Source organism: Dendrobates tinctorius, unplaced genomic scaffold, assembly GCF_039654945.1.
Source record: "Dendrobates tinctorius isolate UK_male_01 unplaced genomic scaffold, ASM3965494v1 ptg000028l, whole genome shotgun sequence".
Taxonomy (NCBI): Eukaryota; Metazoa; Chordata; class Amphibia; order Anura; family Dendrobatidae; genus Dendrobates; species Dendrobates tinctorius.
The window spans coordinates 6,137,865-6,153,627 of NW_027361696.1; positions in this window are offsets into that span (position 1 = coordinate 6,137,865).

The window sequence follows — 15,763 nt, forward strand, 5'->3', positions numbered from 1 at the left end:
TGAAGGTGAGAATGATGAGGATGGCAATGAGGATGATGAAGATGGCGGGGAGGATGTTGGGATGAAGGTGAGGATGAAGGTGAGGAGGATGGCATTGATGATGATGGGATGAAGGTGAGGATGATGAAGATAAAGGTGATTATGGAATGAAGGTTAGTATGATGAGCATAGCAGGGAGGATGATGGGATGAAGGTGGGGATGATGAGGATGGTGGTGAGGATGATGAGGATGAGGATGGTCGTGAGGATGATGAAGATGGAGGTGATGACAGGATGAAGGTAAAGGTGATGAGGATGGCAGGGAGGATGATGGGATGAAGGTGGAGATGATGTGGATGGGCGGTGAGGATGATGAGAATGGCAGGAAAGATGATGAGATGAAGGTAAAGATAATGAGGATGGTAGGGAGGATGATGGGATGAGGGTGAGGATGATGAGGATAAAGGTGAGGTTCATTGAATGAAGCTGTGGATGATGAGGATGGCGGTGAGCATGATGAGGCTGGCACTGAGGGTGATTGGATGAAGTTGAGGATGATGAGGATGGCGGGGAAGATGATGTGACGAAGGTGAGGATAATGAGGATGGTCTTGAGGATGGTCGTGAGGATGATGAGGATGAAGGTGAGGATGATGATGGCAGGGAGGATGATGAGGATGGCAATAAGGATGATGAGGATGGCGGTGAGGATGATGAGGATGACAGGGAGGTTGTTGTGGGTGAAGGTGAGGATGGCAGGGAGGATGATGGGATGAAGGTGAGAATGATGAGGATGGCATTGAGGATGATGAAGATGGCAGGGAGGATCTTGGGATTATCATGAGGATGAATCATAGAATCATAGAATCGTAGAGTTGGAAGGGACCTCCTGGGCCATCTGGTCCAACCCCCTGCTCAAAGCAGGATTCGCTAAATCATCCCAGTCAGATGTCTGTCCAGCCTCTGTTTGAAGACTTCCATTGAAGGAGAACTCACCACTTCTCGTGGCAGCCTGTTCCACTCATTGATCACTCTAACTGTCAAAAAGTTTTTTCTAATATCTAATCTGTGTCTCCTCCCATTGTTTCATCCCATTGCTTCTAGTCTTTCCTTGTGCAAATGAGAATAAAGTTGATCCTTCTACAATGTGACAGCCCTTTAGATATTTGTAGACAGCTATTAAGTCTCCTCTCAGTCTTCTCTTTTGCAAACTAAACATTCCCAAATCCTGCAACCTTTCCTCATAAGAAAAGGTGAGGATGATGAGGTTGGCGGTGATGATGGGATAAAAGTGAGGATTATGAGGATGGCAGGGAGGATTATGGGATGAAGGTGGGGATGATGAGGATGAGGTGAGAATGATGAGAATGGCAGGGAAGATGATGAGATGAAGGTGAAGATGATGAGGATGGCAGAGAGGATGATGGAATGAGGGTGAGGATGATGAGGATGGTGGTGAGGATGATGAGGTTGGCAGTGAGTATGATGGGATGAAGGTGAGGATGAAGGTGAGGATGATGAAGATGGCAGGGAGGATGATGAGGCTGGCAGTAAGGATGATGAGGATGGCAGGGAGTATAAAGAGGATATAGGTGAGGATGGCAGGGAGGATGATGGGATGAGGGTGAGGATGATGAGGATGGCGGTGAGGATAGAGGTGAGGTTGATTGAATGAAGCTGTGGATGATGAGGATGGCGGTGAGGCTGATGAAGTTGGCAGTGAGAATGATGGGATGAAGGTAAGGATGATGAACATGGCAGGGAGGATGATGAGGATGGCAGTAAGAATGATGAGGATGGCAGGGACTATGAAGAGGATTGAGGTGAGGATGGCAGGGAGGATGATGAGATGAAGGTGAGAATGATGAGGATGGCAATGAGGATGATGAAGATGGCGGGGAGGATGTTGGGATGAAGGTGGAGATGATGAGTATGGCGGCGAGGATGAGGTGAGGATAATGAATATGCCAGGGAAGATGATGAGATGAAGGTGAGGATGATGAGGATGGCAGGGAGGATGATGGGATGAGGGTGAGGATGATGATAATGGCGGTGAGGATGATAGGATGAAGGTGAGGATGATGATGATGAAGGTGAGGATGAGGAGGATGGCAGTGATGATGATGAGGATAAATGTGAGGTTGATTTGGATGAAGCTGTGGATGATGAGTATGGCGGTGAGGATGATGAGGTTGGCAGTGAGAATGATGGGATGGACGTGAGGATGATGAGGATGGTGGGGAGTATGATGAAGATGGTGGGGATGATGAGGGGATGAAGGGGAGGATAATGAAGATGAAGGTGAGGATGATGAGGTTGGTGGTGAGGATGATGAAGATGAAGTGAGGATGATGAGGATGAAGGTGAGGATGATGAAGATGGCAGGGAGGATGATGAGAATGGTAGTAAGGATGATGAGGATAGCGGTGATGATTATAGAGGTGAGGATGATGAGGATGGGGGTGAGGATGGCAGGGAGGATGATGGGATGAAGGTGAGACTGATGAGGATGGCAATGAGGATGATGAATATGGCAGGGAGGATGTTGGGATGAAGGTGAAGATGATGAGGATGAAGGTGAGGATGAGGAGGATGGCAGGGAGGATGATGGGATGAAGGTGAGGATGATGAGGATGAGGATGGTCATGAGGATGATGAAGATGGAGGTGATGACGGGATGAAGGTAAAGGTGATGAGGATGGCAGGGAGGATGATGGGATGAAGGTGGAGATGATGAGGATGGGCGGTGAGGATGATGAGAATGGCAGGGAAGATGATGAGATGAAGGTACGGATAATGAGGATGGTAGGGAGGATGATGGGATGAGTTTGAGGATGATGATGATAAAGGTGAGGTTCATTGGATGAAGCTGTGGATGATGAGGATGGCGGTGAGGATGATGAGATGGGCAGTGAGGGTGATTGGATGAAGGTGAGGATGATGAGGATGGCGGGGAAGATGATGTGATGAAAGTGAGGATGATGAGGATGGTCGTGAGGATGATGAGGATGAAGGTGAGGATGATGATGGAAGGGAGGATGATGAGGATGGCAGTAAGTATGATGAGGATGCGGTGAGGATGATGAGGATGAAGGTGAAGATGGCAGGGAGAATGATGGGATGAAGGTGAGGATGATGAGGATGGCAAGGTGGATGATGAAGATGGCAGGGAGGATCTTGGGATTATCATGAGGATAAAGGTGAGGATAATGAGGATGGCGGTGATGATGATGGGATAAAGGTGAGGATTATGAGGATGGCAGGGAGGATGATGGGATGAAGCTGGGGATGATGAGGATGAGGTGAGGATGATGAGAATGGCAGGGAAGATGATGAGATGAAGGTGAAGATGATGAGGATGGCAGAGAGGATGATGGAATGAGGGTGAGGATGATGAGGATGGCGGTGAGGATGATGAGGTTGGCAGTGAGGATGATGGGATGAAGATGAGGATGAAGGTGAGGATGATGAAGATGGCAGGGAGGATGATGAGGATGGCAGTAAGGATGATGAGGATGGCAGGGAGTATGAAGAGGATAGAGGTGAGGAAGACAGGGAGGATGACGGGATGAGGGTGAGGATGATAAGGATGGCGGTGAGGATGATGAGGATAGAGGTGAGGTTGATTGGATGAAGCTGTGGATGATGAGGATGGCGGTGAAGCTGATGAGGTTGACAGTGAGGATGATGGGAGGAAAGTGAGGATGAAGGTGAGGATGATGAAGATGGCAGGGAGGATGATGAGGATGGCAGTAAGGATGATGAGGATGGCAGGGACTATGAAGAGGATAGAGGTGAGGATGGCAGGGAGGATGATAAGATGAAGGTGAGAATGATGAGGATGGCAATGAGGATGATGAAGATGGTGGGGAGGATGTAGGGATGAAGGTGGGGATGATGAGGATGAAGGTGAGGAGGATGGCAGTGTGTTATGAATGGGTCACCGAGGAGGAAAAAACAAAACAAGCTAAGTCACAGAAAACCAGAGAGGTTGGTAGATATGCAAATTGTAGATCGCTGATCCTAACCACACAACCAGCAGCAGCCGTGGAGCGTTCCTACGATGAACCTAGATGCTTTGTCACAGCCGGAGGACTAAATAAGCCTAAAGCAAGAAAAGGGGAAAACTAACTGCCCCAGAGCAGACCCCAAAGGAAAGACAGCCCCCACACATGTATTGACGGTGAAACAAGATGAAAACACAAACACAGGCAGGAAAATAGGCTGAGCAAACGATGGGGCCCAAACTAACTAGAAAGGATAGGAAAGGAAAGACACTGCAATCTGCCAAAAACCCTACAAAAATAATGTCCAACACTTCTGATAACAAAATTAACCCTGAAGTCACTAGACTTCTCCCACTATATCAGCACTGTGAAATATTCGGAGATAGAGCAAAAAGTGGCCAATCTAATAAGGGACAAAAAGCAAATTGGCAGATACAGATAAATAAGAGTGTAAATTCAGCACAGCCCCAGCCGGGGCTGGCTGACCACAAAAAACTGAATAGACCAACAAAATCAAGTGTGAACATTAGCAGAAAAACTTAGCTTGAGCCGACTGGAACAGAGCTGAGAACCAAGACCTGACAAGCCAGAAGGAATCACCAGCACCAGAATAGGGCCTCGGCTGTCTTAAATCCAGTCTGAGATTCCTGAGGTCCAATCGTCATCCTCCTTATCAGGTGGCAGATCTCCCCTGATTAAATCAGCCTCACTACCTCCTGTTACCACCAGAGGGAGCCTGGAAGGAGAACTCACAACTGGTAGACCAGAAAATTAACTCACAACAGCAGTGATGATGGGATGAAGGTGATGAAGATGGCAGAGAGGATGATGGGATGAAGGTGAGAATGATGAAGATGAAGGTGATGATGGGATGAAGTTCAGTATGATGAAGATGGCAGGGAGGATGATGGGATGAAGGTGGGGATGATGAGGATGGTGGTGAGGATGATGAGAATGGCAGGGAAGATGATGAGATGAAGGTGAGGATGATGAGGATGATAGGGAGGATGATTGGATGAAGGTGTGGATGATGAGGATGGCGGTGATGATGAGGATGGCGGTCAGGATGATGATTATTGTGGGGAGGATGATGGGATGAAGGTGAGGATAATGAGGATGGTTGTTAGGATGATGAGGATGGTTGTGAGGATGAGGAGGATGAAAGTGAGGATGATGAGGATGAAGGTGAGGATGATGAAGATGGCAAGGAGGATGATAAGGATGGCAGTAAGGATCATGAGGATGGCAGTGAAGATTATGAGGATGGCGGTGAGGATGATGAAGACGGCATGGAGGATGATGAGGATGGCGGTGATGATGATGATAGAGTTTAGGATGATGCAATGAAGGTGAGGGTGATGTATGGCAGTGATGATGATAAGGATGGAGCTGAGGATGAGGATGGCAGAGAGGATGATGGGCTGAAGGTGAGGATGATCAGGATGGCAGTGAGGATGATGAAGATGGAGGTGATAATGGGATGAGGGTGAGGATGATGAGGATGGCAGGGAGGATAATGGGATGAAAGTGGAGATGATGAGCATGGCGGCGAGGATGAGGTGAGGATAATGAGTATGCCAGGGAAGATGAGATGAAGTGAGGATGATGAGGATGGCAGGGAGGATGATTGGATGACGGTGAGGATGATGAGAATGGTGGTGAGGATGATAGGATGAAGGTGAATATGATGATGATGAAGGTGAGGATGAGGAGGATGGCGGTGATGATGATGGGATGAAGGTGAGGATGATGAGGATGGCAGAGAGGATGACGGGATGAAGGTGAGGAAGATGAAGTTGGAGGTGATGATGGGATGGAGGTGAGGATGATGAGAATGGCAGGGAGGATGATGGGATGAAGTTAGGAATGATGAGGATGGTGGTGAGGATGATGAGAATGGCAGGGAGGATGATCGGATGAAGGTAAGGATGATGTGGATGGCGGTGAGGATGATGAGGATTGCGGGGAGGATGATGGGATGAAGGTGAGGATGAAGGTGAGGATGAGGATGAAGGTGAGGATGATGAGGATGGCAGTAAGCATCATGAGGATGGCAGTGAGGACTATGAGGATGGTGGTGTGGATGATGAGGATGGCAGGGAGGATGATGAGGATAGAAGTGAGGATTGCAGGGAGGATGATGGGATGAAGGTGAGAATGATGAGGATGGCAATGAGGATGATGAAGATGGCAGGGAGGATCTTGGGGTGAAGGAAAGGATGAAGGTGAAGATGATGGTGATGATGATGGGATGAATGTGAGGATGATGAGGTTGGAGCTGAGGATGATGGGATGAAGGTGAGGATGATGAGGATGACGGTGAGGGTGATGAAGATTGAGGTGATGATGGGATGAAGGTGAGGATGATGAGGATTGCAGGGAGGAGGATGGGATGACGGTGGGGATGATGAGGATGAGGTGAGGATGATGAGAATGGCAGAGAAGATGATGAGATGAAGGTGAGGATGATGAGGATGGCTGGGAGGATGATGGGATGACGGTGGGGATGATGAGGATGAGGTGAGGATGATGAGAATGGCAGGGAAGATGATGAGGATGAAGGTGAGGATGATGAGGATTGCAGGGAGGATGATGGGATGACGGTGGGGATGATGAGGATGAGGTGAGGATGATGAGAATGGCAGGGAAGATGATGAGGATGAAGGTGAGAATAATGAGGATGGCAGGGAGGATGATGAGGATGGCAGTAAGGATGATGAGGGAGGCAGTGAGGATGATGAGGATGGCGGTGATGATGATGATAGAGTTGAGCATAATGCAATGAAGGTGAGGATGATGAGGATGGCAGTGATGATGAGGATGGCAGGGAGGATGGAAGAGACTATGATAGGATGAAGGTGAGAATGATGAGGATGGCAGTGAGGATGATGAAGTTGGCGTGGAGGATGTTGGGATGAAGGTGAGGATGATGAGGATGCAGTGATGATGGGATGAAGGTGAGCATGATGAGGATGGAGCTGAGAATGATGAGGATGGCAAAGAGGATGATGGGATGAAAGTGAGGATGATCAGGATGGCATTGAGGATTATGAAGATGGAGGTGATGATGAGATGAGGGTGAGGATGATGAGGATTGCAGGGAAGATGATGGGATGAAGGTAGAGATGTTGAGCATGGCGGCGAGGATGAGGTGAGGATAATGAGTATGGCAGGGAAGATGATGGGATGATGGTGAGGATGATGAGAATAGTGGTGAGGATGATGAGGATAGAGGTGAAGTTGATTGAATGAAGAAGTGGATGATGGGAATAGCGGTGATGATGAGGAAGGCGGTGATTATCATGAGGATAGCAGGGAGGATGATAAAGATGGTAGGGAGGATGATGGGATGAAGGTGGGGATGAAGGTGAGGATGATGAGGATGTGGTGAGGATGATGAGGATGAAAGTGAGGATGATGAAGATGGCAGTAAGTATGATTTGGATGGCAGTGAGGATGATGATAGCGGTGAGGATGATTAGGATGGCAGGGAGGATGAGGAGGATGGAGGTGAAGATGGCAGGGAGGATGATAGGATGATGGTGAGAATGATGAGGATGGCAATGAAGATGATGAAGATGGCGGGGAGAATGTTGGTATGAAGGTGAGGATTATGAGGATGAAGGTGAGGATGGCGGTGATGATAATGGGATGAAGAGGAGGATGATGAGGATGGATCTGAGGATGATAATGGCAGAGAGGATGATGGGATGAAGGTGAGGGTAATGAGGATGGCAGGGAGGATGATAGGATAAAGGTGGGGATGATGAGGATGGCGGCGAGGATGATGAGGATGAGGTGAGGATGATGAGAATAGCAGGGAAGATGATGATGAGGAAGGCAGGGAGGATGATGGGATAAGGGTGAGAATGATGAGGATGTGGTGAGGATGATGAGGATAGAGGTGATATTGATTGGATAAAGCTGTGGATGATGAGGATGGTGGGTGAGGTTGATGAGATTGGCAGTGAGGATGATGAGATAAAGGCGGTGATGATGAGGATGGCAGTGATGATGAAGATGGTGGTGAGGATGATAAGCATAGAGGTGAGATTGATCTAATGAAGGTGAGGATGATGAGGATGGCAGTGATGATGAGGATAGCGGTGAGGATGGCGGGGAGAATGATGTAATGAAGGTGAGGATAATAAGGATGAAGATGAGGATGATGAGGATGGTGGTGAGAATGATGAGGATTAAGGTGAGGATGATGAGGATGAAAGTGAGGATGATGAGGATGGCGGTGAGGATGATGAGGATGGCGGTGAGGATGATGAGGATGGCGGTGAGGGTGACGAGGATGGCGGTGAGGATGATGAGGTTGGCAGTGAGGATGATGGGATGAAGGTGGTGATGATGAGAATGACAGTGATGATGAGGATGGTGGGGAGAATGAGGTGATGAAGGTGAGGATGAAGGTGAGGATAATGAGGATGATGGTGAGGATAATGAGGATTAAGGTGAGGATGATGAGGATGAAGGTGAGGATGAAGATGGCAGGGAGGATGATGAGGATGGCAGTGAGGATGACGAGGATGGTGGTGAGGGTGACGAGGTTAGTGGTGAGGATGATGAGGATGGCGGTGAGGATGATGAGGATTGCAGGGAGGATGATGTGGATGGAGGTGAAGATGGCAGGGAGGATGATGGGATGAAGGTGAGAATGATGAGGATGGCAATGAGGATGATGAAGATGGCAGGGAGGATGTTGGGATGAAGGTGAGGATAATAAGGATGAAGATGAGGATGATGAGGATGGTGGTGAGAATGATGAGGATTAAGGTGAGGATGATGAGGATGAAAGTGAGGATGATAAGGATGAAAGTGAAGATGATGAGGATGAAAGTGACCCCCCCTTTTCTTGTCTCTCTTTGAAATCCTGCTCCCTCTCCCCCCCTCTCTCCTGTGGAATGTCCACTCGCCCCCTCCCTTCAGGTAAGCGAGCTTTGTGTAATGTGAGAGCATGGTCTGACAGCTCTAGCAAGGAATGTAGATTCCCGTCGGAAGCTTGTTTGTTCTCATCCCAACCTACTGGAAATCAATAAGTTCTGTTAAACCTAGAAACGTGAAAGTTGGTATCCCAGGAGTTGGGCATGTAGGCTACACATGGCAACGTTTTGCAGCTTCTACAGCCATCAGAAACCTGGGAAATGACTGTCTGCCTCCCAGTAACACACACACACGTCGTGTTCGGTCTCAAAAGAATGATAAATTTGCAGGGGAAAATATAATGCCCCTGTCGTCACCCTGTGAGCCTCCCAGCCAATGATATGGCAAGGAGAGACTTTTAATAACTTTTCAAATTGGAGGTCCTCCTGGGAGCAACCCATATGTGAGGTCAACAAAGGTGGAATTTCCTAAGTTTATGGACAACCCATAAAAGAGAAACAACCATCTTGAGACTCGTTCAGACCTGGGGAAGACAGCTAACATCCATGCTGTGGTCTGATTCTTTTCTTTGGGATCTCCCCTCCCGTTATCAACACGTCATACCTGTGACTGAGATATAGTAAGTTTCCTATTTTAATCCCTTTTATTTCTGACTGTCTGTACATATTGTATTTTGTCTCCTTTTGTAATGTCTTTTGTATTTTTGTAAACACTGTCTATATTTTCTGGAGTAAACTTATAAATTTACTAATTAAAAACATATGTGACATGCACAAGTGTGAACAAGTCAGTAAGACAATGCTCACAGCACCCAATGGATGAAACACAACAAGAGAACACAAAATGACAAATTTGTAAAAATACTCTGCAGTAAAATACATGACAGTAATCAGCAAGTGCTGTATAACAAATACAGGGTATTTAGTTGATACGTTTTTTGCAAAAAATGTATACCAAGCCGCTTCACCACGTCACGGTAACCCTTCACGAAGCAGTCCCTATCTAATGTATTTAAAACCTGAACATGTGAACAGTGTCTAAATGAACAGGAAGGATACAGACAGGCGCCTCCTAGTATATGGGCTTGTGGTGTAAGACAGATCATATATGTGCATGTGACACCATGACTACAAGTGAGGCCCACACACTCTTAGACTGTTTAATCACCTCCAACTTCAGCATCTCATCTATTTCCTGGTGCATGACGTGCTGCATCTCGTCCGAGATTCAATAGGATGTCCACCAGATTGGGGTATGATTCCCGGTGTCCACTTCGTGGACCACTTCGACAGTCCTTCCAGGCATGTTGGTAAACATAGCCTGGAAGGATTTTAGTGTTGCTCACAGCTGAGACCGCTGGCGTTCGGATAGCAAGATGCTTATCTCCACATCCTCTATGAATCCACCGTCCTTTGCTTGGGCCAGCATGTTCAGTAGGGGGTCTTCCTCCCCATCCTAGGGCAGGTTGCAGACCGGTAGGACATAGGCTCCATGTTCTTGATGAGCCTTCTTCATATTAATGTGGAAGGCCTTTCGCCTACGCTGGGTGTGGTCAAGAGTGACCACGTAGGTGACTATGTTGAGCTATTGGTGTATGACGTATGGGCCTTCCCAGGCCGCCTGAAGCTTGTTTTTGGTACGGGGACCAGCACCCACACCTTCTGACCCACCTGGTAGGTCCGCTCTCTTGCATTCTGGTCATATCAATGCTTCTGGTCTGCCTGGGCCTCTGTGCAATGCTGTCATGCACCAACTGCATCAAGATCTGTGTCATGCCCGCCATGTCTGTTATGCCGCATGACCCCTGGAGCAGTGTGCAAGCACACCTAACTGTCTTGCCCGTCATGTTTGTTTTGCCGAATGACCCCTGGAGCAGTGTGCACACGTACCTCACTGTTATACCTGTCATGTCCGTTATGCTGCATGACCCCTGGAGCTGTATGCACGCGCACCTCGTGACTGTTATGCTGCATGTTCCCTGGAGCAGTATGCACGCGCTCCTCATGACTGTTGTGCTCCATGACTCCTGGAGCAGTGTACATGCGCACCTCACCTCATGGCTGCCTGCCGTTCCGCTATCTCATGGTATACGCCATTGCTTGTGCGCACATGTGCTACCTCTTATGGCTGTGCGCCATCGCTAGTGTGCATGCGTACCTCCTCATGGCTGCATGCCGTTGCTGTGTGCACGCCCATTTCTGCTCTGTCTGCTGTGATCCTCTCTATGTCCCTGGAGGACCCGACCATGTGATCGTCTCTATGGTCCAGCAGAATCTGATCCAGCAATCCTCTCTATGATCCTGGAGGATCTGAATCGGAAGTCCTCCTGGTCCTGACCGGAAGTGCAGGTGCTAATGCCCTATATCAGACCGCCCCTTCCTATGGTCAGGGCCTGAGTATTGTGTTGCTTCCCTGCATGGCTGGTCTGCTCGGTCGCTCTCTGTATTCTGTGCCCCTGCACTCTGCCCTGTTGAGCGCCTCCTAGAATGGCCAGGACCATTCTTTGTACAGTGCCGCTGGCGTGCCTCTAGCACACGCAGGACCTTGAATCTTGAATCCTGGCGGCTTCTCTAGCGCGCCCAGGGTTCGACCTTGAACCCTGACCTTGAACCATGCCTAGTGTGTTGAACCCTGCCTTGCACCTTGCATTGGACCCTTGCGTGTTCCTAGCACGCACCCAGCCTTGCACCTTGCCTTCGACCCTGGTGTGCCCCTAGCACGCACCCTGCCTTGAACTTTGCCTTGGACCTTGGCGTGTTCCCTAACACGCACCATGTCTGGGGCTCAGTCGTGCCTCCTTGCCTGAACCCTACTTTGCCTGCTGGATGCCCGAAACCTGCCGATCGCTGACAGAGATCGTAAGCCTGACGGCTGCAGCCTGATGTCCGGAGGTGATGTCCGCAGCCTGATGTCCTGATCCTGTTGATCATTGCCAGCTGTCCGGAGTCCGATGCCATCGAGCATCGAGCCCTTGCCTGTACCCAGGCGTGCCACCTGGCACGTACCATGCCATGGACCTTGGCGTGCCCACGCACGCACATTGCTGTTTTCCCTGTTATCACGTCTTGCACCTGATGTTACCCTGAGTTCGCATTAATGAAGATACCTTGAAACCACGCCTTGTCTTGTTTCCTGCATGTCCCTTGTCATCAGACCCTCACACATTGTGTCTACCTGAGCAGGCCGTCTGGTTCCAGCAGTCATGGTGGCTCACCCCTTTGGTCTTGCCCCTGACATTCCCTGTATAGGGGGTGGTTCCTCACAAGGTCAGCTCGCACTCGGTGGGTGGGTGCCACGACCCAGAGGGTCCACTCTAGAAAACGACGCAGCGAAAGCTAATTCCGTCACAATCTGCATCTTGTCTCGGAAGTGCATGACATGCTCCACGATGGACACTCCTGGGGGGCTCGGCTCTTCTTCCCAGGATTCCCTTACCAACACAATGGGTCCCCGGGCTCACCTGCCGTAAGGAGCTCGAAGGGGGAGAACACCGTCGAGGTCTGCAGAATCTCTCAGCAAATAGCTGGTGTGGGAAGTACTGCTCCTGTCGCGTCCCTGGGACTTAACCAGCATTTTTAGCATCTGTTTGAGGTTATTGTTGAATTGCTCACACAAACCACAGAGAGTCTCTATTAAGCGAGGCATGAACTGAGTCCCCTGGTCGGTAAACATCTCCCTGGGAAATCCTACTTGAGAAAAGATGGCCAACAGGGCATCCGCCAACTTATCCACCCTAATTGAGATCAGAGACACTGCCTCAAGATACCGAGTAGCAAAGTTAGTCTAGCACAGTAAGGTTGCAATGCTTTCCAGAGCTGCTGGGTATGCTCAGTGGTCCCACAATGTCCACAGTAATCCTCTGGAAAGGCTCATTTATCACTGGCAAAGAGATCAGGGGAGCTTTGGGAGCAGGCCCTGACTTTCCCACCCTTTGAAACATGATACAGGAGCAACAGTGGTTTTCCACATCTGTCCCCATTTTGGGCCAATAGAAGTGGTGAGACAGCCGGGCCTTAGTTTTGCTGACCCCCAAGTGTCCAGCGAGTGGAATCTCATGGGCAATCCGTAACATCTCATCCCTAAATTGGTAGGGTACGACCAGCTGTCTCTCCCTCAACCACTCTTAATAGGGTTTCCAGGGAACCATCTACCGGGACAACCTAACTTGCTCTCAGAATACCCTCTCCTTATCAGTCTCCAGGCTAGAATGTGAGTGTACAGCTGCCTGGAACTCCTGGCTGGAGGCAGCCAGAAGTGACATTAAGGTCCCGTCCTCATGGGGACCCTCTGGGACCTGCTCTGGGTCCGTAACTGGTTCAGCTATTCCTCTGGCTGAGGAGGGTCCAGAAGGCAGGGCGTTACTTGCGTTCTGGGTACTCTGACTGTGGGTGACAGCGGCTATATAGGCCTTCTCCCCGGCGAGTAGCACAGTCCCTTCAGCCTGCCCGGCTATGGGTACTACCTCCCCATCCTCCCCTATTACCTCAGCAGCAGTGCTAATTATGGGGCAGCTACCATCAGCCAGGTCACATTCCTTTGTGAACCTGGTCAACTGTACGGCATCACCTGCCTCATGGTCCCCGTGCCTCTCCCTATTCCCCTTAGCATTGATGCTTGCTCCTGTTGGAGGATCCTCAGCAATATCACCCAGCGGCGTGACATGGCTGAGTTCTACTGTACCTCCAGATGCATCTTTATCAGGTAAAGCATTGACATTCGCATCATTAGCATTAACATTGCCATCAGTATCAGATCGGGGAGGAATGTCAGGGACATAATAAGCAAACATCCTCCCAAATCAGTTTTCAACAAAACATTTGTGGGTAGGTTTTCGGACACCCCCACTTCCTTCACCCCACTCCTGGCACCCCAATCTATAAAAACCTGGGCCATCAGCAAGGGATAGCGGACAGTCAGGGTTTTCCCCAGAATAATCGCTTCAGGGGCCACCAGTTCGGGTCGGATGAGGGTTGTCAGGAATTGTTTATTTTTTAGATATATAGATAGATATATATATCTATATATATGTGGCGCCCTTGAGGATTCAGTCGCCACAGAGGTACTGCACCTTCTCCTAAGGTGTGGTACCCCACCATCCAGGTAGGGTGGGAACTCCCTTTCACATTCGAACACCTGCACCCCACACACAGGATAGTTCAGCAGGGACCCATCCTTGCTTTATGCTGGAAAGGTCATAGGGTGCCTTTTGTGGTCCCTGGCTTCGTAACACGGGAGGTGCTCGGAAGGCGGGTGGCGTTAGCTATAAAAGAGACGGACGGTGTAGGATTTCAGGTCAGTCTGGGGTGAGTCCCAGAGAAGGAGGTCACTCAGACAGGAGTGAGGATCCCTGGAAGGAGGGATGGAGGAAGGAGTGCTGCAGCTGCCTCAGCGACCTGAGCCAGCTGGCACGGGAAAGGAACAGAAGGAAGGAGACGTAGACTGGAGACTACAGATTCCATAAGAGAGATAGAACAGATCGGAATGAAGGAGAATAGAAGGACGGTGGGAAGCAGGTTGAGAAAGAGAGAGAACCCTTCCAGACCAGAGCGCAAAGGCCGGGGCCCGGTCCCCGAGGTTGATTGGATCTTTATGTCCAGCAACAGACACCGGAGGAGTAGTGAGCCACTAACGCCTTACTCCCATCATAGACTTGGGACACAACAACAACTGAATAGAGAGCCGGGACGCAGAGAGGAGTCCCCGAAGCAGGCTACAGCTGTCTGTCATACAAGTAGAGACTAGGAACACCTAGAGAGAGGCATTCCAGGGTAACTAAGTACTGGAGTGCTTCGCACCTAAAGGCGCATTGGAGGAGTCGTTCAGTAAGGTACATATTGGCGGAGTGTGGAGGGGAGAATCCTATCCTGCCTGGAGATTCGATGGGGACCTGACCTGAAGAACACAGTGCGGAGGCAGGCATTTGTGTGAACTGCAAACAGTGAGTAAAGCTTTGGAACCGCATACTCTGGTGTCCTCCAGTTATTCCAGCACCGTTACACCTGGGTACCAGCCTCTATACCATTCTGCGCCTCTCCTCATCCATTGCACCTACACTGCCCTGGGACTGCGGCTCCACCTGTGGGGAGCTACACCATCTTTGCTGCACCGCACCATCGGTCCCAGTGGATCTGCATGCAGCGTTGGCTCGGCATCTAACTTGCCGAACACCACGGGTGGCGTCACGAACTATCCAAATAAACTATTACACCATTAACATCACCGCCATTGATATTGGGCGCCCAGGGCCACAGACCGGGTCACCACTGCTGTGACACACATTCCCCCTGACACCGGCCCGGTACCGAGTACCTCACTGCCCTGGGTGTGAGGGGCGACCCATATATATAAGAGGCATCGTGATTACTCGCTTATCCCGCCCCCTGCACAGTAGCTCCGCCCCAACCACATCACCACACACAATCCCGCCCCCCCACCACATTACCACACACAATCCCGCCCCCCCACCATATTACCACGCACAATCCCGCCCCCCACCACATTACTACGCACAATCCCGCCCCCCCACCACATCACCACGCACAATCCCACCCCCCCACATCACCACGCACAATCCCGCCCCCCACCACATCATCACGCACAATCCCGCCCCCCACCACATCACCACGCACAATCCCGCCCCCCACCACATCACCACGCACAGTCCCGCCCCCCCACCACATCACCACGCACAATCCCGGCCCCCCACCACATCACCACGCACAATCCCGCCCCCCACCACATCACCACGCACAATCCCGCCCCCCACCACATCACCACGCATAATACAGCCCCCCACCACATCACCATGCATAATCCTGCCCCCCCACCACATCACCACACATAATCCCGCCCTCCCACCACATCATCACACATAATCCCGCTCCCCAC